At 44.5% G+C, this 22,486-nt stretch overlaps 1 pseudogene; it reads left to right on the forward strand.

Annotated features, from left to right (window-relative positions):
• Positions 1-608: 608 nt before the first annotated feature.
• LOC149982346 (uncharacterized) lies at positions 609-21,915 on the forward strand (annotated as a pseudogene).
• Positions 21,916-22,486: the final 571 nt, after the last annotated feature.

A 22,486-nucleotide genomic window follows, 5' to 3' on the forward strand; every position in this document is an offset into this window, starting at 1 on the left:
GTCTTTGTGGTTCCAAACTTCTTCCATTTAAAAATGATGGAGGCCACTGTGTTCTTGGGGACATACAATGCTGCAGAAATGTTTTGGTACCCGTCCCCAGATCTGTGCTTCAACACAATCCTGTCTCTGAGCTCTACGGACAATTATTTCAAACTCATGGCTCTGCTTTTGCTCTGACATGCACTGCCAACCGTGGGATCTTATCTACACTACTGGTCAAAAGTTTTAGAACACCTACTCATTCAAGGGTTTTTCTTTATTTTTTATATTTTAGACATTGTTGAATAATAGGGAAGTCATCAAAACTATGAAATAACACATATAGAGTCATGTAGTAAGCATAAAAGTGTTAAACAAATCAAAATATATTTTAAATTTGATATTCTTCAATGTAGCCACTCTTTGACTTGATGACAGCTTTGCACAGTCTTGGCATTCTCTCAACCAGCATCACCTGGAATGCTTTTCCAACAGTCTTCATGGAGTTCACACATATTCTGAGCACTTGTTGGCTGCTTTTCCTTCACTCTGCAGTCCGACTCATCCCTGTCACGACTTCCACCGAAGACGGACCCTCCCCTAGTTCGGGCGGCGTTCGGCGGTCGACGATGGGGGGCCCGGTACGCTTGCAGTGGTCAGCTGAGGCGGACAGGGCTTTTAGGGACCTGAGGGCTCTGTTTACCTCGGCTCCCATGCTGGCTCATCCGGATCCCTCTTTGGCGTTCATAGTGGAGGTGGACGCATCTGAGGCTGGGATAGGAGCTGTGCTCTCTCAGCGCTCGGGTACGCCACCGAAGCTCCGCCCCTGTGCCTTCTTCTCGAAGAAGCTCAGCCCGGCAGAGCAAAACTATGATGTGGGGGACCGGGAGCTGTTGGCTGTCGTCAAGGCATTGAAGAATTTTCCAACCGGTTCTGGCGCCTTGGCATCAGAGTCAGACCGAGGTTCCTGCGGTGTACGACTGGTTCAGGCGCGCGGAGGAAACATGGGAAGCTGTCCGTGTTCACCTTCAGCAGGTCGTGATGTGCCAAAAGGAGAGCGGAGATCACCACCGCAGTGAGGCTCCGGTGTTCGCACCAGGTCTGGCTCTCGAGGAGTCCTGAGGAGAGTGAACAAGGTTTGTTATAGGTTACAATTTCCACCCGATTACCGTATTAACCCCTCGTTCGATGTGTCTTTCCTCAAGCCGGTGGTGGCTGGTCCGCTCCAGGAGTCTGAGATGTGAGAGGTTCCTCCTCCCCTCTGGACGTCAGGGGGGCCCCGGCGTACTCCATTTGCTCCATACTGGATTCGAGGTGTCGGGCGAGGGGCCTTCAGTATCTCGTGGAGTGGGAGGGGTATGGTCCGGAGGAGAGGTGCTGGGTTCCGTTCGTGTTGGACCCTTCAGGACGTGTTGGACCCTTCAATGCTGCAGGCGTTCCACCGTCTTCGTCCGGATCGGCCTGCGCCTCGCCCTCCGGGTCGTCCCCGAGGCCGGTGTTGGCACACTGCTGGAGCCGCACTTCAAGGGGGGTGGGTACTGTCCCTCTACTAGTTTGGGCGGCGTTCGGCGGTCGACGTCACCGGCCTTCTAGCCATTGCCGATCCACCTTTCATTTTCCATTGGTTTTGTCTTGTCTTCCCTCACACCTGGTTTCAATTCCATCAATTACATGTTGTGTATTTAATCCTCTGTTCCCCCCCATGTCCTTGTCCGGAATTGTTTATTGTAAGTGTCACCCTCTGACCTTAGAGTTCATTATTATTCTCTATGTTTGGTTGGGTCAGGGTGTGACTCGGGTGGGAAAGTCTATGTTATCTATTTCTTTGTTTTTGTCCGAGTGTTGTTCCCAATCAGAGGCAGCTGTCTATCGTTGTTTCTGATTGGGGATCATATATGAGTTGTAATTTTCCTTTTGGGTTTTGTGGGATTGTGTTTTCTGTTTAGTGTTTTTTGCCTGACAGAACTGTACACTTTCGTTTTCGCTTTTGTTTGAGTGGTTTTTGAATATTAAAATCTTGAACACTTTCCACGCTGCACCTTGGTCCACTCTTCATTCAACAAACGAGAGCCATTACAGTAAGTGCTTGTGCACGTATTGTCTGGTGTGCGTCGGGTTATGTACCCATTTATTGATAGTTCTGTTTTCTGGAAGTTTTTGTTATTAAACTGCGCCGTTGGAAACACAGTTTTTTCTCTCCTGCGTCTGACTTCTCTGCTGCCAGTAACGCACCCCTTACAATTGCAAACCACGTGAATTTGGTCGGGGCATTGTGGAGGCCAGGTCATCTGATGTCATCTGATGCTGCACTCCATCATCCTCCTTCTTGGTCAAATAGCCCTTTAACAGCCTGGTAGTACAAAATGACAGTCCCACTAAGCGCAAACCAGATGGGATGGCATATCGCTGCAGAATGCTGTAGTAGCCATGCTGGTTAAGTATGCCTTAAATTCTAAATAAATCACTGACAGTGTCACCAGCAAAGCACCCCCACACCATCACTCCTCGTCCTCCATGCTTTACGTTGGAAAATACACATGCAGAGATCATCCGTTCACCCACACCGCGTCTCACAAAGACACCAAGAATCTCATATTTGGACTCATCAGACCAATGGACAGATTTCCACTGGTCTAATGTCCATTGATCCAATCCAAGATGACGTAGCAGTCAGACATATTTGTCCTCGTCTCGTCGTGTCTCATGTATATATCTTTTTATATCTTTAGACAGCTGTTAGCAGACTGTTAGCAGAATAGGTCCATCGGTCAATTTCTTGGGCCTCTATACCTATTTTGCCAATTGGCCTGGATCCCTTTTACAACACAGAGCTCTGCTTATCCATCATGACTGGACTACCGATGTAATCTGCCCGAGGTTTTCTTTTCAACAGGCCCCTCCGTAGCGACATCCCATGAATGCCCACCTTCTAGCCTGCTAGCCATGGCCTGCTAGCTGTCTAGAGCATATTGGACTGTTAGCTGAAGAGATCCATCGGCCAATTTCTTGGGCCACTATACCTATTTTGCCAATTGGACTGGGCCCTTTTACTATACGGAACCCTACTAATCCATCACGACTGGTCTGCCGACATAACCACACGAGGAGGCTAAAACAGACTTCTTCCGTCGCGACGTCCCTCTAAGGCCCTTCTGCTAGCTTGCTAGCCCCAGCCCGCTAGCGTTCAGATTCGCCGGGTCTTCAGCCAACCTAACTACTCACTGGACCGCTAGTTAGTGATTATTGTCTTATTTCACTGTAGTGCCTCTAGCCCTGCTCAATGTGCCTTAGCTAACCCTTTAGTTCCACCTCCACATGTATTCACATTCTACCATACCTTTGTCTGTACATTATGACTTGAATATATTCTATTGCGCCCAGAAACCTGCTCATTTTAATCTCTGTTCCAAACGTACTAGACGACATGTTCTTTTAGCCTTTAGCCATACCCTTATCCTACTCCTCCTCTGTTCCTCTGGTGATGTAGAGGTTAATCCAGGCCCTGCAGTGCCCAGCTCCACTCCTATTCCCAAGGTGCTCTCATTTGTTGACATCTGTAACCATAAAAGCCTTGGTTTCATGCATGTCAACATTAGAAACCTCTTCCCTAAGTTTGTTTTATTCACTGCTTTAGCACACTCTTCCAACCCAGATGCTCTAGCCATGTCTGAATCCTGGCTTAGGAAGACCACCAAAAACCCTGACATTTCCATCCCTAACTATAACATTTCCCAACAAGATAGAACTGCCAAAGGGGGCGGAGTTACAATGTACTGCAGAGATAGATTGCAGAGTTCTGTCTTACTATCCAGGTCTGTACCCAAACAATTTGAGCTTCTACTTTTAAAAATCCACCTTTCCAGAAACAAGTCTCTCACCGTTGCCGCTTGCTATAGACCACCCTCTGCCCCCAGCTGTGCCCTGGACACCCTACGTGAATTGATTGCCCCCATCTATTTTCAGAGCTCGTGCTGCTAGGTGACCTAAACTGGGACATGCTTAACACCCCGGCCATCCTACAATCTAAGCTAGATGCCCTAAATCTCACACAAATGATTAATGAACCTACCAGGTACAACCCCAAAAGCGTAAACACGGGCACCCTCAGAGATATCATCCTAACCAACTTGCCCTCCAAATACACCTCTGCTGTCTTCTACGAAGATCTCAGCGATCACTGCCTCATTGCTTGCATCCGTAACGGATCTGCGGTCAAACAACCACCTGCGGTCAAACAACCACCTGCGGTCAAACGCTCCCTAAAACACTTCAGCGAGCAGTCCTTTCTCATTGACCTGGCCTGGGTATTCTGGAAGGATAATTGACCTAATCCCGTCAGTAGAGGATGCCTGGTTATTCTTTAAAAGTGCCTTCCTCACCATCTTAAATAAGGAAGTTAGGAACCAATATACATAGGCAGTTAGGAAAGCTAAGGCCAGCTTTTTCAAACAGATATTTGCATCTTGTAGCACAAACTCAAAAAGGCTCAAGGACAATCTAAAGTCCAAGGAGAATAAGAGCACCTCCTCCAAGCTGCCCACTGCACTGAGGCTAGGAAACAATGTCACCACCGATAAATCCACTATAATTGAGAATTTCAATAATCATTTTTCTATGGCTGGTCATGCTTTCCACCTGGCTACCCCTACCCCAGTCAACAGCCCTGCATCCCCCACAGCAACTCGCCCAAGCCTCCCACATTTCTCCTTCACCTAAATTTTGATAGCTGATGTTCTGAAAGAGATGCAAAATCTGGACCCCTACAAATCAGCCGGGCTAGACAATCTCTTTCTAAAATGATCTGCCAAAATTGTGGCAAGCTCTATTACTAGCGTGTTCAACCTCTATTTTATATCTGAGGTCCCCAAAGATTGGGAAGCTGGTGGGGTCCTCCCTCTCTTCAACGGGGGAGACCCTCTAGACCAAAACTGTTATAGACCTATATCCATCCTGCCCTGCCTTTCTAAAATCTTCGGAAGCCAAGTTAACAAACAGATCACCGACCATTTCGAACCACACCGTACATTCTCCACTATGCAATCTGGTTTCTGAGCTGGTCATGGGTGAAACTCAGCCACGCTCAAGATCGTAAACGATATCATAACCACCATCAATAAGAGACAATACTGTGCAGCCATATTCATCGCCCTGGCCAAGGCTTTCAACACTGTCAATTACCACATTCTTATCGGCAGGCTCAACAGCCTTGGTTTCTCAAATGACTTTCTTGCCTGGTTCACCAACCAACTACCTTTTCTTTCTGATAGAGTTCAGTGTGTCAAATTGGAGGGCCTGTTGTTCGGACCTCTGGCAGTCTCTATGGGGGTGCCACAGGGTTCAATTCTCGGGCTGACTCTCTTCTCTGTATACATCAATGATGTCGCTCTTGCAGCTGGTGATTCTCGGATCCACCTCTATGCAGACGACACCATTCTGTATACTTCTGGCCCTTCTTTGGACACTGTGTTAACAAACATCTGGACGAGCTTTCAATACCATACAACTCTCCTTCCATGGCCTCCAACTGCCCTTAAATGTAAGTAAAACTAAATGTATGCTCTTCAACCGATCGCTGCCCGCACCTGCCCGCCCGTCCAGCATCACTACTCTGGACGGTTCTGACTTAGAATATGTGGACAACTACAAGCTCCTAGGTAACTGGTTAGACTGTAAAATCTCCTTCCAGACTCATGTTAAGCAGCTCCAATCCAAAATTAAATCTGGAATCGGCTTACTATTTCGCAAAACAAAGCATACTTCACTCATGCTGCCAAACATACCCTCGTAAAACTGACTATCCTACCAATTCTCGATTTCGGCGATGTCATTTACAAAATAGCCTCCAACACTCAACAAATTGGATGCAGTCTATCACAGTGCCATCCGTTTTGTCACCAAAGCAACCATATACTATCCACCACTGCGACCTGTACGCTCTCGTTGGCTGGCCCTCGCTTCATACTTGTCGCCAAAGTCTTTGCTAGGTAAAGCCCTGCCTTATCTCAGTTCACTAGTCACCATAGCAGCACCCGTGGCACGGGCTCCAGCAGGTACGTTTCACTGGTCACCCCCAATACCAATTCCTCCTTTGGCCGCCTTTCCTTCGAGGTCTCTGCTGCCAATGACTGGAACGAACTGCAAAAATCACTGAAGCTGGAGACTCATATCTCCCTCACTAACTTTAAGCGCCAGCTGTCAGAGCAGCTCACAGACCACTGCACCTGTACATAGCCCATCTGTTAATAGCCCATCTAACTACCCATTCCCATACTGTATTTATTTTTCTTGCTCCTTTGCACCCCAGTATCTCTACTTGCACACTCATCTTCTGCACATCTATCACTCCAGTGTTTATTTGCTATATTGTAATTACTTTGCCTCCATGGCCTATTTATTGCCTTACCTCCCTTATCGTACCTCATTTGCACACACTGTATATTGACCTTTTCTACTGTATTATTGACTGCATGTTTGTTTATTCCATGTGTAACCCTGTGTTGTTGTATGTGTCGAACTGCTTTTCTTTATCTTGGCCAGGTCGCAGTTGTAAATGAGAACTTGTTCTCAACTAGCCTACCTGGTTAAATAAAGGTGAAATAAAAATAAATAAATAAAAATTGTGTTTCTTGGTCCAAAGAAGTCTCTTCTTATTATTGGTGTCCTTTATTAGTGGTTTCTTTGCAGCAATACGACCATGAAGGCCTGATTCATGCAGTCTCCTCTGAACAGTTGATGTTGAGATGTCTGTTACTTGAACTCTGTGAAGCATTTATTTGGGCTGCAATTTTTGAGGCTGGTAACTCTAATGAACTTATCCTCTGCAGCAGAGGTAACTCTGGGTCTTCCTTTCCTGTGGGGGTCCTTGTGAGAGACAGTTTCATCATAGTACTTGATGGTTTTTGCGACTGCACTTGAAGAAACTTTCAAGGTTCTTAACATTTTTCAGATTGACTGTCCATGATGGACTGTCATTTAAAATAGGGATATCTTCTGTATACCACCCACCCCTACCTTTTCACAACACAGCTGATTGGCTCAAACGCATTAAGGAAAGAAATTCCACAAATTCACTTTTAACAAGGCACACCTGTTAATTGAAATACATTCCAGGTGACTACCTCAAGAAGCTGGTTGAGAGAATGTGCAACGTGTGCAAAGCTTTCATCAAGACAAAGGGTGATTTGATTTCTATTAACACTTTTTTGGCTACTACATGATTCCATATGTGTTATTTCATAGTTTTGATGTCATCACTATTATTCTACAATGTAGAAAAAAGTAAAATAAAATAAAACCTTGGAATGAGTAGGTGAGTCCAAACTTTGGACTAAATACAGACACGCATGCAAACACACATACACACACATATCCCACAGGTGGGAAAATGGACACTGGGATTTTGAATGCCTGAGTGTATACAAGCCAGGAAAATAAAATACCAGTGACTACTGTATGACATCCATCATAATGTCAAATCCAGTGTCTATAAATATTTGGTGGACCACAAAGTCCAGTTCTTCAGAGATCAAATATATTGTTTGAATCATCTTGCAGCAGGTTAAGTTTGAGCTCAAAAGCTAGTAAAAGTTGATTTTACTGCCATCTTGGCCAGGTATCCCTTATAAAAGAGGTATTCTGAACTCAATGGTACTTCCTGGAAAAATAAAGGTACAGTGCCTTGCGAAAGTATTCGGCCCCCTTGAACTTTGCAACCTTTTGCCACATTTCAGGCTTCAAACATAAAGATATAAAACTGTATTTTTTTGTGAAGAATCAACAACAAGTGGGACACAATCATGAAGTGGAACGACATTTATTGGATATTTCAAACTTTTTTAACAATTCAAAAACTGAAAAATTGGGCGTGCAAAATTATTCAGCCCCCTTAAGTTAATACTTTGTAGCGCCACCTTTTGCTGCGATTACAGCTGTAAGTCGCTTGGGGTATGTCTCTATCAGTTTTGCACATCGAGAGACTGAAATTTTTCCCATTCCTCCTTGCAAAACAGCTCGAGCTCAGTGAGGTTGGATGGAGAGCATTTGTGAACAGTAGTTTTCAGTTCTTTCCACAGATTCTCGATTGGATTCAGGTCTGGACTTTGACTTGGCCATTCTAACACCTGGATATGTTTATTTTTGAACCATTCCATTGTAGATTTTGCTTTATGTTTTGGATCATTGTCTTGTTGGAAGACAAATCTCCGTCCCAGTGTCAGGTCTTTTGCAGACTCCATCAGGTTTTCTTCCAGAATGGTCCTGTATTTGGCTCCATCCATCTTCCCATCAATTTTAACCATCTTCCCTGTCCCTGCTGAAGAAAAGCAGGCCCAAACCATGATGCTGCCACCACCATGTTTGACAGTGGGGATGGTGTGTTCAGCTGTGTTGCTTTTACGCCAAACATAACATTTTGCATTGTTGCCAAAAAGTTCCATTTTGGTTTCATCTGACCAGAGCACCTTCTTCCACATGTTTGGTGTGTCTCCCAGGTGGCTTGTGGCAAACTTTAAACAACACTTTTTATGGATATCTTTAAGAAATGGCTTTCTTCTTGCCACTCTTCCATAAAGGCCAGATTTGTGCAATATACCACTGATTGTTGTCCTATGGACAGAGTCTCCCACATCAGCTGTAGATCTCTGCAGTTCATCCAGAGTGATAATGGGCCTCTTGGTTGCATCTCTGATCAGTCTTCTCCTTGTATGAGCTGAAAGTTTAGAGGGACGGCCAGGTCTTGGTAGATTTGCAGTGGTCTGATACTCCTTCCATTTCAATATTATCGCTTGCACAGTGCTCCTTGGGATGTTTAAAGCTTGGGAAATCTTTTTGTATCCAAATCCGGCTTTAAACTTCTTCACAACAGTATCTCGGACCTGCCTGGTGTGTTCCTTGTTCTTCATGATGCTCTCTGCGCTTTTAACGGACCTCTGAGACTATCACAGTGCAGGTGCATTTATACGGAGACTTGATTACACACAGGTGGATTGTATTTATCATCATTAGTCATTTAGGTCAACATTGGATCATTCAGAGATCCTCACTGAACTTCTGGAGAGAGTTTGCTGCACTGAAAGTAAAGGGGCTGAATAATTTTGCACGCCCAATTTTTCAGTTTTAGAAAGTTTGAAATATCCAATAAATGTCGTTCCACTTCATGATTGTGTCCCACTTGTTGTTGATTCTTCACAAAAAAATACAGTTTTATATCTTTATGTTTGAAGCCTGAAATGTGGCAAAAGGTCGCAAAGTTCAAGGGGGCCGAATACTTTCGCAAGGCACTGTACATGTAGAACTGAGAAGCTAGTGAAAATACTGTAAATTACAATACACTAAATATTCTGTCCTGCAATGAACTGTGTTTGATTGATATTGATAAGTACAGATTATAGTAGCTCACACAAATTAGACACACATTCAGTCAACTACATGACGTACATTGTATACATTAGTGTGAGATATAACAGATACGTAGATATGTCATGTGGAATGTTTTACTCTCTGTACCTGCTTTTAAGCTGCTTAGTGATGCAGGTACAATGCTGTTAAATTGGAAGTGGAAGAAGAGAGAGAGACATTGTGTGTGTGTATGTGTGTGTGTGTGAAACAGACTGACAGTTGCCATATGCACAGGCAAGTACTTGAGCGCATGCACACACACACACACACACACACACACACACACACACACACACACACACACACACACACACACACACACACACACACACACACACACACAACACAGTGTCTCCCTCTCTTCTTCCACTTCCTCTCTATTATTCTCTATTGGTTTAACTTCTCCCTTTTTCCTCTCCCCCTCTTTCAGGGATTGTATTAATGTTTTTTGGAGGAATCTGATTTCATGACCCACATCGCTCTGTAGATTCTATAAGACCAAGACAGAGGGAGGGATTTCCAAAGCTGCTGACTTCAGACAATACCCACCCAACATCTACATTACTCTCTCTTTCTCTCTCCCTTTGGCTCCCTTGAACTCTCTCTCTCTTTCTTTCCCCTATGGACCTCCTTCTTCTCTCCAACAATCTCATTCGGCACAGAAGGACATGTAAATCTTAGAGGGAGTAAGTGTCTGAGAGAATGTGTGTGTTTGGTGACGTATGAACGCAGGGCTTATACCTTAGGTCCTTAAGTCAGTCATCTGTGTCTCATCCGTCCAAAGGTCAGCTTACCACACACACACACACACACACACACACACACACACACACACACACACACACACACATACATACACCCACTCCGTCTCTCAGCAAGGCTCCATAAGGGCCCTAACTCTCCCCTCTCCCCACACACACATGCCCAGACTCCTCTGTCAGCAGGCCAGATGAAGACTGGTGTTTTTTTCTGGTGTTTTTAAAAAGACCAGCTGTCCATGCCAGGATCACAACACTGGAGAATAGTTGGGCCCCTCGGGTTTAGACCAACATGCAGTGTAGATACTGAGAGGACCAAACCTGGAGGTTGGGGTCAGAGGTCAGCGAACAACAGCCTGCCGAAGAAGTCAGTTAGCTATTTGTGTTGAGTTTGTGTGTGTGTGTTTATGTGTTAGAAGGAAAGTGTGTGTGTATGCAAAGACACACACACACACACACACTTTGTCCCAAGCACACACACAGAGGCACGTGTGACCTCGTTCCACTGGCCACTTCTCTTCATGATAATCTATTCTCCAGACATCTATTCCCCAGGTCATGGAAGCCCTATGATCTGCTGTCTGAATAATTGCAGCACTATAAACCAGTCTCTGGTGACAGTTGGAAGGTTGGAAAGGATTCTGTCTGTTCCATATGTGGCTCACCACATCACATTCCACCCTAGGGTGTCTGATCCGGAGTGTGAATAATGGGAACACCTTGGCTGAGACTGATCCGGGTCAGTCACACACACATGTGCGCAGAGACAGACATACACACAGAGGTAGGCAGGCAGAGACAGACAGACACACAGAGGTAGGCAGGCACGCCCACACGCACAAAGACTTACACACAAACAAATATGCACTGCCATGGTGTTATAAATGGTAAATGTGTGTTTGTGCGTGTGTGTGTATGTGAGACAGAGTGTATGTGCAGTTTTGGGTGGAAATACTGTGTGTATTCCAGATGGGGGAATATTGGTGTGTGTGTGTGTATTTAGAGTGGCGTGGGAATGCCATGTTCAGGACTGGGATATGAGAAAGTGGAACGTCTGAGCTGTCGAAATAACATAATAGAAACACAGCATGGTGAACTATATTTGTTTGCTGACAACAATTTGTGTGTGTATGTGTGTTGGTACATTTAGAGTGTCAGCTTCTGTGCATGTGTGTGTGTGTGTGTGTATGTTTTAGACTGCATGTGTGTGTTGACATACCCGTCCATGTGTCACAGGAAGCTGCTGAGGGGAGGACGGCTCACAATAATGGCCGGAACGGAGCGAATCGAATGGCATCAAGCACATGGAAACCATGTGATGTAGTATTGGATACCATTCCACACATTTCCGTCCAGCCATTACCACAAGCCCGTTCTCCCCAATTAAGGTGCCACCAACCTCCTCTGATGTGTGCACTGTAAGTGCACCATGACTGTGTGTAGCCATGGTGTACAGTGTCCATATTAGGATACCCTTACTCTCAGTAGGACTTATTTCAACCTCAGCAGGACTAATGTTGAGTCTGGGAGAGGGGTAATGCACACCATAGGCAGTAGATGAAGAAGTGGAAGTGAGGTTTGGGGGATTCCACAGTAGAGAAAAGCCAACAGTAGATTGCTACATATCCTGCAGCTGCTTTCATACTTTACTCAGACCTCTCGGAGGACAAACAAACCCAGGAGCCTCTCCCTCTCTTTCTCTCCATCCTTCTTTTCCCCTTCCTTTCCTTGCTCTTTCCACCTCTCCCTTCCGTCATCCTTTTCTCCCTCCAAACCGCTAAACCATATGTCTGGGCTGTTGGAGCTGAGGCTTGATCAGCAGCCCAGTCAATGTGGGTGACTGAGTTTTGCACTTTGGAGACAGGCCCTGTATTTGCTGCTCTTTCCAGGATGTTGGGTGAGTGTGTGTGTGTGTGTGTGTGTGTGTGTGTGCGTGCGTGCGTGCGTGCGTGCGTGCGCGTACAGGGGGGTGACACACAGTTTCACTGTGCACAGTTGCTTAACCCACCCCCTCCTCCCAAACACACACTTATCTGCCCTACCCTCTTTCCCTAACCTCTTTCACCCTCCATCCTCCCTCCCCCTAGCTTTATTAGTACATCAGCCATCACAGGAGCACGGGTGTGTGTGTGTGTGTGTCTGTGTGTGGGTGGGTGTATGTCTGTATGTGTGTTTAGGGACCCAACAGTTAGATACATTTCATCACATTGGTCATGGGATGGGAGGAGGAGTCCATTTGATTGATGTCCTATCTCTCCTCATATCCCTTATTCAGCACCCTTTAGCTACCTTGCGTAGGAAGCTTCTTCGTTAGCCACATGCTTTATCCACCTACTGTAGAGTATTATTCCGCATCCCAAATGGCATGCTATTCCCTTTATAGTGCACTACTTTTGATCAGGGTCCAAAACTTCCTTCAGTTTTTTTTTTTTTTTTTTTGGGGGGGGGACTGTTGTTTCATGTAGTGAATCTGTTATTCAGTGTGTTAGTATGGGCTAAAATATATTTTTTTATCCAGCTTAGACTCTTATGGGTTAATGCTGAGTGCCAAACAGAGAGGCATCAGGTTCCATTTTTAGAGTCTTTGGTACAACTCAACCGGGGATTGAACTTCCAACCTAATAATCTCAGGGCAGACACTCTAAGGCCACTGAGTTGGTCAAGTGGTGTATTCAGTTACAGTTCTGTTTGTGTGCAGCCTACTGAGGGCCATCGGTTGTGAATGTCTGAAGTGACAAATAGGGTGAATAAAAACCAACAAATCTGGTTAGCCTCCGGTAACCAGAACTAAAATCTTGTGTAATTGCGCCAGATGCTCAAATAGGTTCTGGTGGGAGATATTGAGAGAAAGATACTAACACAAGTAGCAAAGTATCCACCCCTCTGAACAGAAACTCAAAAACAAAGCTTTGTTCTAATGACCGTCTTGGGTATTGGTTGTCCAGAGAAGCGAAGTACCACAATGCACTATGGGGATTTTGGGAATGGGAAACCCAGTCCAGTACAGTTTGAGGAAACACGGTATGGATGGCATGGCGTCTCCAGTACAACCAAAATATTCCATTGTAAACAACCCAAATCTCCATTTGAAAGCCACCTTTTTGGCGTTGAGTGAATCAAGCCACTGTTTTCACATCTACAGTATAATGTCAATTGACTCGTTGTAGTTTCCACCGGCCGCCCCCACTCCATTTGTTTAAGCAGATGCCCTGCTCACCGAAGCGGAAATTAAAAAAATAAATTAAAGATGGGAATAAAAACAAAATTTAAACTGCACTGATCCCAAAACTTTGATCTCATTTGTGAGGAATTACGGAACAGTAAAGTCTGTGTGCTGTGCGGCCTATGTCTTATAATTTAATGGATGCCAAATGGACGTCTAAATAAATAAAAGGACAGCTATTTAAATAGCTCACCTCTCATCCCTCGATTTTTCCAACATGGCTGCCATCTCTTTGTGCTTTCTGAAAATGCTTGTGAGAAGTACGTAATCCAGGACTAGGCTTAATCCGTGTCCGGGAAACCAGCCCCTGGCGTTTAGGGCCAATATGTAGAGGTTTTTCCTCCATCTTCCTTATAGACCTGACTTACAGAGAACCAACACATATCCAATGTCACCACCACAATTTAAATTAGATAACACTTTATATGACAATAAAGTGGGCCTAAAATGCATGGACCTGCCTGTGTTTTTCAGTGTATTTTAAGGTACTTTTAACACTGCGAGTGGTCATGCGCTGAGGGGTCTGCCAAGAATGCTTGCTTTATAGATTGTTTACATGGTCCTAGCTCGACTATAGGTTTTTGACACTTGGCTACTGCTGTATCGCATGTGTGTGTGAATGTGTGTGTGTGAAAACGTGGTTCAAGGGCCCGGGTCAGTGTTACGCAACCCACTCTGTACACACACACACACACACACACACACTGGTGGCACCGCCTGCACCCACACACTTTAATGTGCAATTTCCATTCCCTCACCCTGGTATTACCATGACTTAGTGGGAAACTGGTGGCCATTCTGGCCCTCCGGAGTGAAGTGAAAATACCTACTGCTGCCAGAGTGAGTGTGTCTGTGCACTTGTAGCAGAGTGAAAGAAGAAGAGTGGACTTATATTATGGATATATACATGTTTCTGGTCTTTACAGTTTTGGGGGGTAATTAGGAGGATCCCCAAGAATGCACATTTTATTAAATGTGCATATTGCACATACACTGTATAGGAGTGGGGCATACCTGACTCTCCTGTGACCCTTTTATCACCCATCCTCAGAGGCATTTGGCACAGGAAATGGCTGTGATTGATTGTCCTCAGTTAACACAGAGTGAGGGGCTTTGAGGTAGTGAATGGGTGAACACGAGACAATTCAGACTATGGGTTCTTGGAGTGGGGAGGGTGTGTGTCTGAGTGAGTGTGTTTCTCTCTCGTGAATTTTTATTTTATTTCAACAAGGCAAACGTAGGTAGCATAAATAAAAGGTTAAATCTGATGGGTGTATGTGTCTGGCGTGCGTGCATGTGAAAGCAGGCTAAGACAAAACAGAATCCAGGTCAGCCAAAAAAAACTACCCCCACCATCCTCCGTCAATCCACCCATCCATCTATCTCCAGTCAGTGATGTGGTCTCATTGTCCTTCATATATCCATGGGGCTGCATTCAGAGGCCAGCACAGTGCTGTAACTGATACGGTGGGTTAATGACAGTAATTTCAAGAATGTCTGTGTGTAATCTAATCCGGGCTAATGGGCAGGCTTCCCACAGGACAAAGCCAAGAGTAGCATGTGCAGAAAACACAAAAACACACAAAATATTCATCCCATTAGAACATCAGATTAATGATCAACGTTATATTTTATTACACTTTCTTTATCACTCTCACATTCTCTCTCTTTGTCTCGAAGTCTCTTCCTGTCTACGATTTCAGTCTCTGCTATTTCTCATTCTTTCCCTTTTTTGATTGGGGTAACTCTAGGCGTTCCATCGAATAACTTCAGGATGCCAGATCCGTCATGGGTAAAAAGCATTGCCAGATTAGCTTTCATTTTTTTAAAAGAGCTGTTTGGTGGCGTTTGACACTGTGCAGGAGATCACAGATTCATGTTGAGTTAACCCTGACCTTCCAATGTTGCCGTGTGATCAAGACGTTAAAACTCGGCGATAACCTTTGATCTCACTCCGCTTGGTTTCTTGATGGCTCTGATCTCGTTTTGTTAAGACGCGTTTGACATTTTTAAGATGACCAATAAAATCGGTCAGGAAGGGCATTCTCAACTGCGGGGGGATTGCGATTGAACACGGTCTGAAATGACCAGTTGTAAACAAATACCCAGCATGCCTTCTGTCGGATAGGCAGACGAGCTGACGGCTATAAGCCTCTAATGAAGAGGTGGATAAATAATTGCTGCGCGTGTGTGTGTGTCTGTGTGGGAGTGTGCGCTTGTCTGTGTGTGTGTGTGTGTGTGTGTGTGTGTGTGTGGTTGTGGTTGCGTGTGATCTGATGGGTGGGTAGGTGGGGAATATTGGCATTATTACCTCCCTTGGGACAGCCACACATGGAGGGGAATTGATCTCGCCCACATGTGAATTGAGTTAAGGGCCGAGCCATGTAACGGCAAGCAGGTTAAGAATTTAAAGATGACCTAATGGTATTGGTCTTTTGCTTTGAAATGCTAAACAGGTGGAGAAACACCTACATTTACAGTGCAGAAAATTGTCTGAGGTGCTAGCGAAGGTCTTTCCTGGCTTCTCATATCTGTTTCAAATTGGCTCATTCCTTCCTTTCTACTAATATGAACAACCCACAATTAAAACACCAATAGTTTGACAACATTTCACAGGTACAAGATCAACCAACCAACACTGTATATTTTTTAAATTATTTAACTTTTTTTATTGAACCTTTATTTAACTAGGCAAGTATTGCTCCTCAAAATCTTAAAGCGTTGTTTTATGTGTTGAGTTACAGGTGGACAAATGGCAATAAAAGACAGGGGATTCATGTGATCACTACAGTGCAGTCTAATAAAGGCTTTAGATTGCTTGAGATTCTTAGGCCTGATTGGCCGTGATCAGATTATACTTAGTATGCTCATACATCATTTGCGTCTTGTAGCACTAATTCCAAAAGGTTTTTATAACTGTAAAGTCCATGGAGAATAAGAGCACCTCCTCCCAGCTGCTCACTGCACTGAGGCTAGGAAACACTGTCACCACTTATAAATCTATGATAATCGATAATTTCAATAAGCTTTGTTATATGGCTGGCCATGCTTTCCAACTGGCTATCCCAACCCCAGCCAACAGCTCCGCACCCCCTGCAGCACCCCTCCCCCGCTTCTCCTTCACCCAAATCCAGACAGCTGATGTTCTGAAAGAGGTGCAAAATCTGGATTCCTTCAAATCAGCTAGGCTAGACAATCTGGACCCTCTTTGTAAAATGATCTGACAAAATGGTTGCAACCCCTATTACTAGCCTGTTTAACCTCTATTTTGTATCGTCTGAGATCCCCAAAGATTGGAAAGCTGCCGCGGTCATCCCCCTCCTCAAAGGTGGAGACATTCTAGACCCCAACTGTTATTGGCCTTTATCCATCACCGACCATTTTGAATCCCACCGTACCTTCTCCACTATGCAATCTGGCTTCCGAGCTGGTTACGGGTGCACCTCAGCCACGCTCTAAGGTCCTAAACGATATCATAACCACCATCAATAGAAGACTGTACTGTGCAGCTGTCTTCATCGACCTGGCCAAGGCTTTCGACTGTGTCAATCACAGCATTCTCAGCATTTCTCAAATGACTGCCTCGCCTGGTTCACCAACTACTTCTCAGATAGAGTTCAGTGTGTCCAATTGGAGGGCCTGTTGTCCGGACCTTTTAAATGCTAGTAAAATTAAGTACACGCTCTTCAACCGATTGCTGCCAGCACCTGCCCGCCCGTCCACCTTCACTACTCTGGACGGTTCTGACTTAGAATATGTGGACAACTACAAATACCTAGGTGTCTGGTTAGACTGTAAACTCTCCTTCCAGACTCACGTTAGGCATCTCCAATCCAAAATGAAATCTAGAACCGGATTCCTATTTTGCAACAAAGCATCCTTCACTCATGCTGCCAAACATACCCTCGTAAAACTGACTATCCTACCGATCCTTGACTTTGGTGATGTCATTTTCAAAATAGACTCCATCCAGTTTGCTGAGTAGAGTGTTGGAGGCTATCACCGTGCCATCCGTTTTGTACCCAAAGCTCCATATACTACCCACTACTGCATGCTCTCGTTGGCTGGCCATTGCTACATATTCACCGCCAAACCAACTGGCTCCATGTCATCTATTTTTTTATTTTATTTTACTAGGCAAGTCAGTTAAGAACAAAAATACAGCATCAGCTGTCAGAGCAGCTTACAGATCACTGTACCTGTACACAGCCAATCTGTAAATTGCACACCCAACTACCTCATCCCCATATTATTATTTATCTTCTTGCTCTTTTGCACCCCAGTATCTCTACTTGCACATCATCATCTGCACATCTATCACTCCGGTGTTAATGCTAAATTGTAATTATTTCACCTCTATGGCCTATTTATTGCCTTACCCTTCCTACTCTTCTACATTTGCACACACTTTACATAGATTTTTCTATTGTGTTATTGACTGTACGTTTGTTTATGTGTAACTCTGTGTTGTTGTTTTTGTCTCACTGCTTTGCTTTATCTTGGCCAGGTGGCAGTTGTAAATCAGAACTTGTTCTCAACTGGCCTACCTGGTTAAATAAAGTTGAAATAAAAATAAATAAAAATAACAGTGGAGGCTGCTGACTTGAAAAACGTTGGAAGATGGGAGACCCACGGTGTAGGCTCGAACCGCAGGGAAGAGACTATAAAGACATTTACAGTAAAATCATTGATAGATGGTGTTAGTTGAGGGCTACATACACAGTGTTGGGAGGAGATCACAGCAGTGATTGAATGAGGGTATGAGGCATGAATTGAGGTTTTCAGAGGCTTGCCATGTCTGTGGTTCCATCCATTTGACATGTCAAAAAAAGGAGCTGTGCCAACCTCTCTTTCAATCTCACTTTTAAATGGATGATGTGATGGAAATGATCAAATCATTTTGAATTGATTTCGACATCCCAGAGAAGACAATCCGTTTTTTTGGGCACTCGGTAGAGGCTAAGAATTTGGTGATGTGAATATATTTAGTACGTTTTTTTCTAAAAAAGGATTACTTTTTTAATGTTTCATTACTATAATTTTTTCTGAAATTCACTCAGTAGGATGGTCCTCCCCTTCCTATTCTAAGGAGCCCCCACTGATAAGCAATAAAAAATTATGGTAAATGGGGTTGTTAGTGATTTGAGTGCATTATAATCTGTATAGTCCTCATATGAACCATATACTGTACTAGCAGTGTATTGATTCTAATGGCGGATGTGAGGGTTCATGACATTCACAGCGACTGCATTGGTTTCAAGGAACATTTCAGTCCAACGTCAAATTCTGTCAATTGTTGTATAGATAAGATACAGGGCACATTCCAAAATGAATGGAAAAGATAGGCAACATGTCATTTTATTCCGTGCTGATCTTTTTCATTCAGGGTTGAGGCACTTTCACAGTATAGCTGGATTAATGACGTGGTATGTGGTTTCATCTAGACATCTACGCTACATGTGAAACCTGAAAATATATGACAAACTTTAAGTTGTGTCACTGCGATAATAACTTCAGCATTACATTGCAATTGATCCAACAAACTTTTACATTACGTTATACAGAGGCAGATGTTTTGCTATGAGATCATTTCTTTCAACCTCACTCCTTCCAAGAACAGAGAGCACACACATGTTTTGAGTCCCAAATGGTACCCTGATCCCTACAATCTACATAGTGCACTAATTTTAATTAGGCCCTGGCCAAAGGTAGAGCACTATATAGTGAATAGGGTGCCACTTGGGATGCAATCTCTCTCTCTGAATGTAGGCCTATCCCTACAACTACTGGGGGCCCTATACTGTAAAGTGCATTCAGAAAGTATTGACTTTTACCACATTTTGTTACGTTACAGCCTTATTCTAAAATGTATAAAATATTTTTTTCCTCGTCAATCTAGACACAATACCCCATAATGACAAAGCAAAAGCAGGTTTATCATTTTTTTTCAAAACACACCTGTATTTGGGGAGTTTCTCCCATTCTTCTCTGCAGATCCTCTCAAGCTCTGTCAGGGTGAATGGGGAACGTCACTGCACAGCTATTTTCAGGTCTTTCCAGATATGTTAGATCGGGTTCAAGTCCGGGCTCTGGCTGGGCCACTCAAGGACATTCAGAGACCCCTGCGTTGTCTTGGCTGTTTGCTTAGTGTCGTTGTCCTGTTGGAAGGTGAACCTTCAACCCAGTCAGAGGTACTGAGCGCTCTGGAGCATGTTTTCATCAAGGATCTCTCTGTACTTTGCTCCAGAAATCTTTCCCTCGATCCTGACTAGTTTTCCAGTCCTTGACAATGAAAAACATTGCCACAACATGATGCTGCCACCGCCATGCTTCACCGTATGGATGGTGCCAAGTTTCCTCCAGATTTGAAGTTTGGTATTCAGGCCAAAGAGTTCAATCTTGGTTTCATCAGACCAGAGAATCTTATTTCTCATGGTCTGAGAGTCATTAGGTGCCTATTGGCAAACTCCAAGCAGGCTGCCATGTCCCTTTTATGTCATGCGCCTTTTACTGAGGAGTGGCTTTCGCCTGGCCACTCTGCCATAAAGGCCTGATTGGTAGAGTGCTGCAGAGATGTTTGTTCTTCTGGAAGAAGAACAGAGGAACTCTGAAGCTCTGTCGGACCATCAGGTTCTTGGTCACCTCCATGAGCAAGGCCCTTCTCCCCCGATTGCTCAAAAATACACTACACATTTTTGGAAATATTTTTGTCTCGTTTCAAAATGCTTGTACACTGAGAACTTTAACCTTTTACTGCAGTGGGAGACATCAGCTTCACACAGAGCGATTCTTGGTAGTCTTAAACAAATCTACTTTGAAACAAAAGGAAGACACCTGTGCCATGTCAGATATAGATTTGAAATATATTCAATTTTGAGTTTGCCTCCCAATATTACACTTGAAATACATCATAGAAGACTGAAATATGACAGAACTGTTTGATATAAAATCTCCAGATTGTCTGTTTTATTTTATTTTTATCTTGATTAATTATGAAATTATAAAAAACAGTAATAACGTTCCACCAATGAGGGCAAAGAGGGCGCTTCTGATGATTTACTGCCGGAAAGGGCTACAACATCCATCTTCCCCTGTGTCCCCCTGTGGAACATTCTTTCCTTGGTCAGTCCCAAATGTCAACCTATTCCTTATAAATTACACTACTTTTGATCAGGGCCCATAGGGGCCCATGTAGGGAATAGAGTACCATTTGGGACAGACAATACGTGTACTCTCCATTATAGGAAGGAGTGAGGTGGACACAGCACTTATCTTCAGTCTGACCATGCCCTGGGTCCCGTGCTCCTTAGAATCCCAGTCCGAGATGTGAGTGATAGCTGGGGGTCTAAATACGAACCATTTGCAGTGGGAACATATCTCACTCATCACTCATGTGCTGGAACGTCATAGGTTGCATGTATGAGGGGGTACTGTACTGTAGTTTAATCAGATAGAGGCCTCTTCAGAGAGACAGCGAGACAGCAATAGATAGATAGTCCACCCTTACGCTTCGAACACACGGACTGCGTTTTTGCATCAATGCTCTATAACATTTTTGCGCAGCAATGCAACTATACTGATGCAGGTATCTTTTGCAGACAGTCGCATGAGTTTGGACACATGGAGGAGAGAATCATTTTCGCAGTATCCTCAAAACAGTGTATTTTTGACAACTGCTGACAGCTACAGGGACAAACACAAAAAATGCTGCTTGGAGAGTGAGCTTGTGCTAGATGTGGCTAGTTTGCTAGCTAGCTAACCTAGCCAATAAGGTGTGTGTGTGTGAAAGAAATAGTAATATATGGGCCAAATTACCATGTTTGAAAGAGTGTGAGTGTGTATGTCAGATAAATAGTAGATAAATAGTAGAAATCGTAGATATTACTGTACCCCTGATAATTTGGTCAGATAATCGTGTGTGTGTGTGTGTCTGTGTGTACAGTAGGCGACATGTCCATGATAGCTATCGAAAAACTATAGTTATGCTAGGTGATGTTCATGTCTATGTAGAAGAAGACTAGGAGGAAGTGGAGAGGACTCAGGGACAGGTATCAGAGAGAAGGGCAGAGAAAAAGGTCTGGGTCAGCAGCGTCAGGCCAGCAGATTTGGCGCTTCTGCCACATTCGTTCTTTTCTGGATCCATTTATTGTGCCTAGGGCAACAAGTGGCAATTGTACAGCCAGACCCTTTACATCATCCACAGGTGTGGGCGACACCTGTGCATCAAGACCCTCTACGTCATTTACAAGTGAGACCACCACCTGTACCGGTACAGCGAGACCCTCTACAACGTCTACATCATCCACAAGTATGACCACCACTGGTGCAGCCATGGAAGATGATGAAATGGAGGAAGCACCTCTGGATCTATGACCACCTAAGATTATTATGATCCTCATAGAAGTGACCACTGAGGACCTTGTTGAACAGGATGTGGCCGTGGAGACAAACAAGGAGAGAAACATGGAGAGAAACGAAGAGGAACAACGTCACACCAGGCGCCCTGGGAGGTACCAGCCCCCAGATCCACTCAACTCATTTCAGCAGAAATGTGTATAATAGTGATGTTAATGGGAGAGGGAAGCTGTTAAGGTGCGGTCTTTACTCCCAAATTTCACTTAAATATAACTTCCAAATGAAGAGAGACAAGGAGACATAAAATTATCTGGGAAAAAATGCTATTTTATGGACAACGGTGGATGGTTCTTAAAATAACCTTGGTGTTAGGGGGCTCTTAAAAGAGCTGTATCACTCCACGGCATACTGCCATGGGAAGTACGTGGTCAGTTTCTCCCTCACCTGGAGTTCCTGTCTGGGGGCGTTGTTGGCACCTGCCCTGGTGACATCAGGTAGGTGACCATTTGGCCTGCCTGTCTCCATCCGGTTCAGCTCCTGGAATGACCTCCGCAGGTAGTTGTGGAGAACACACGTGGCCTTCACCCAGGCATCAACATTTGAGGGCCTGAGACCAAGCACTCTCCGATACATTCTCCACCAGGCTGCCAGAATTCCAACAACTAACCTTGCCCTGGATAGTTGTTTGTTAAAGATCCTTACAGGCTTTGGCAATGGAAGCTGGCGTCCAGCTTAGGGCCTCATGAGGTTGGGTCTCAAGGGAAGGCCTCATCGC

The sequence above is a fragment of the Oncorhynchus mykiss genome, chromosome 7 (genome assembly GCF_057628025.1).
Source record: "Oncorhynchus mykiss isolate SJ-2025 chromosome 7, ASM5762802v1, whole genome shotgun sequence".
Lineage (NCBI taxonomy): Eukaryota > Metazoa > Chordata > Actinopteri > Salmoniformes > Salmonidae > Oncorhynchus > Oncorhynchus mykiss.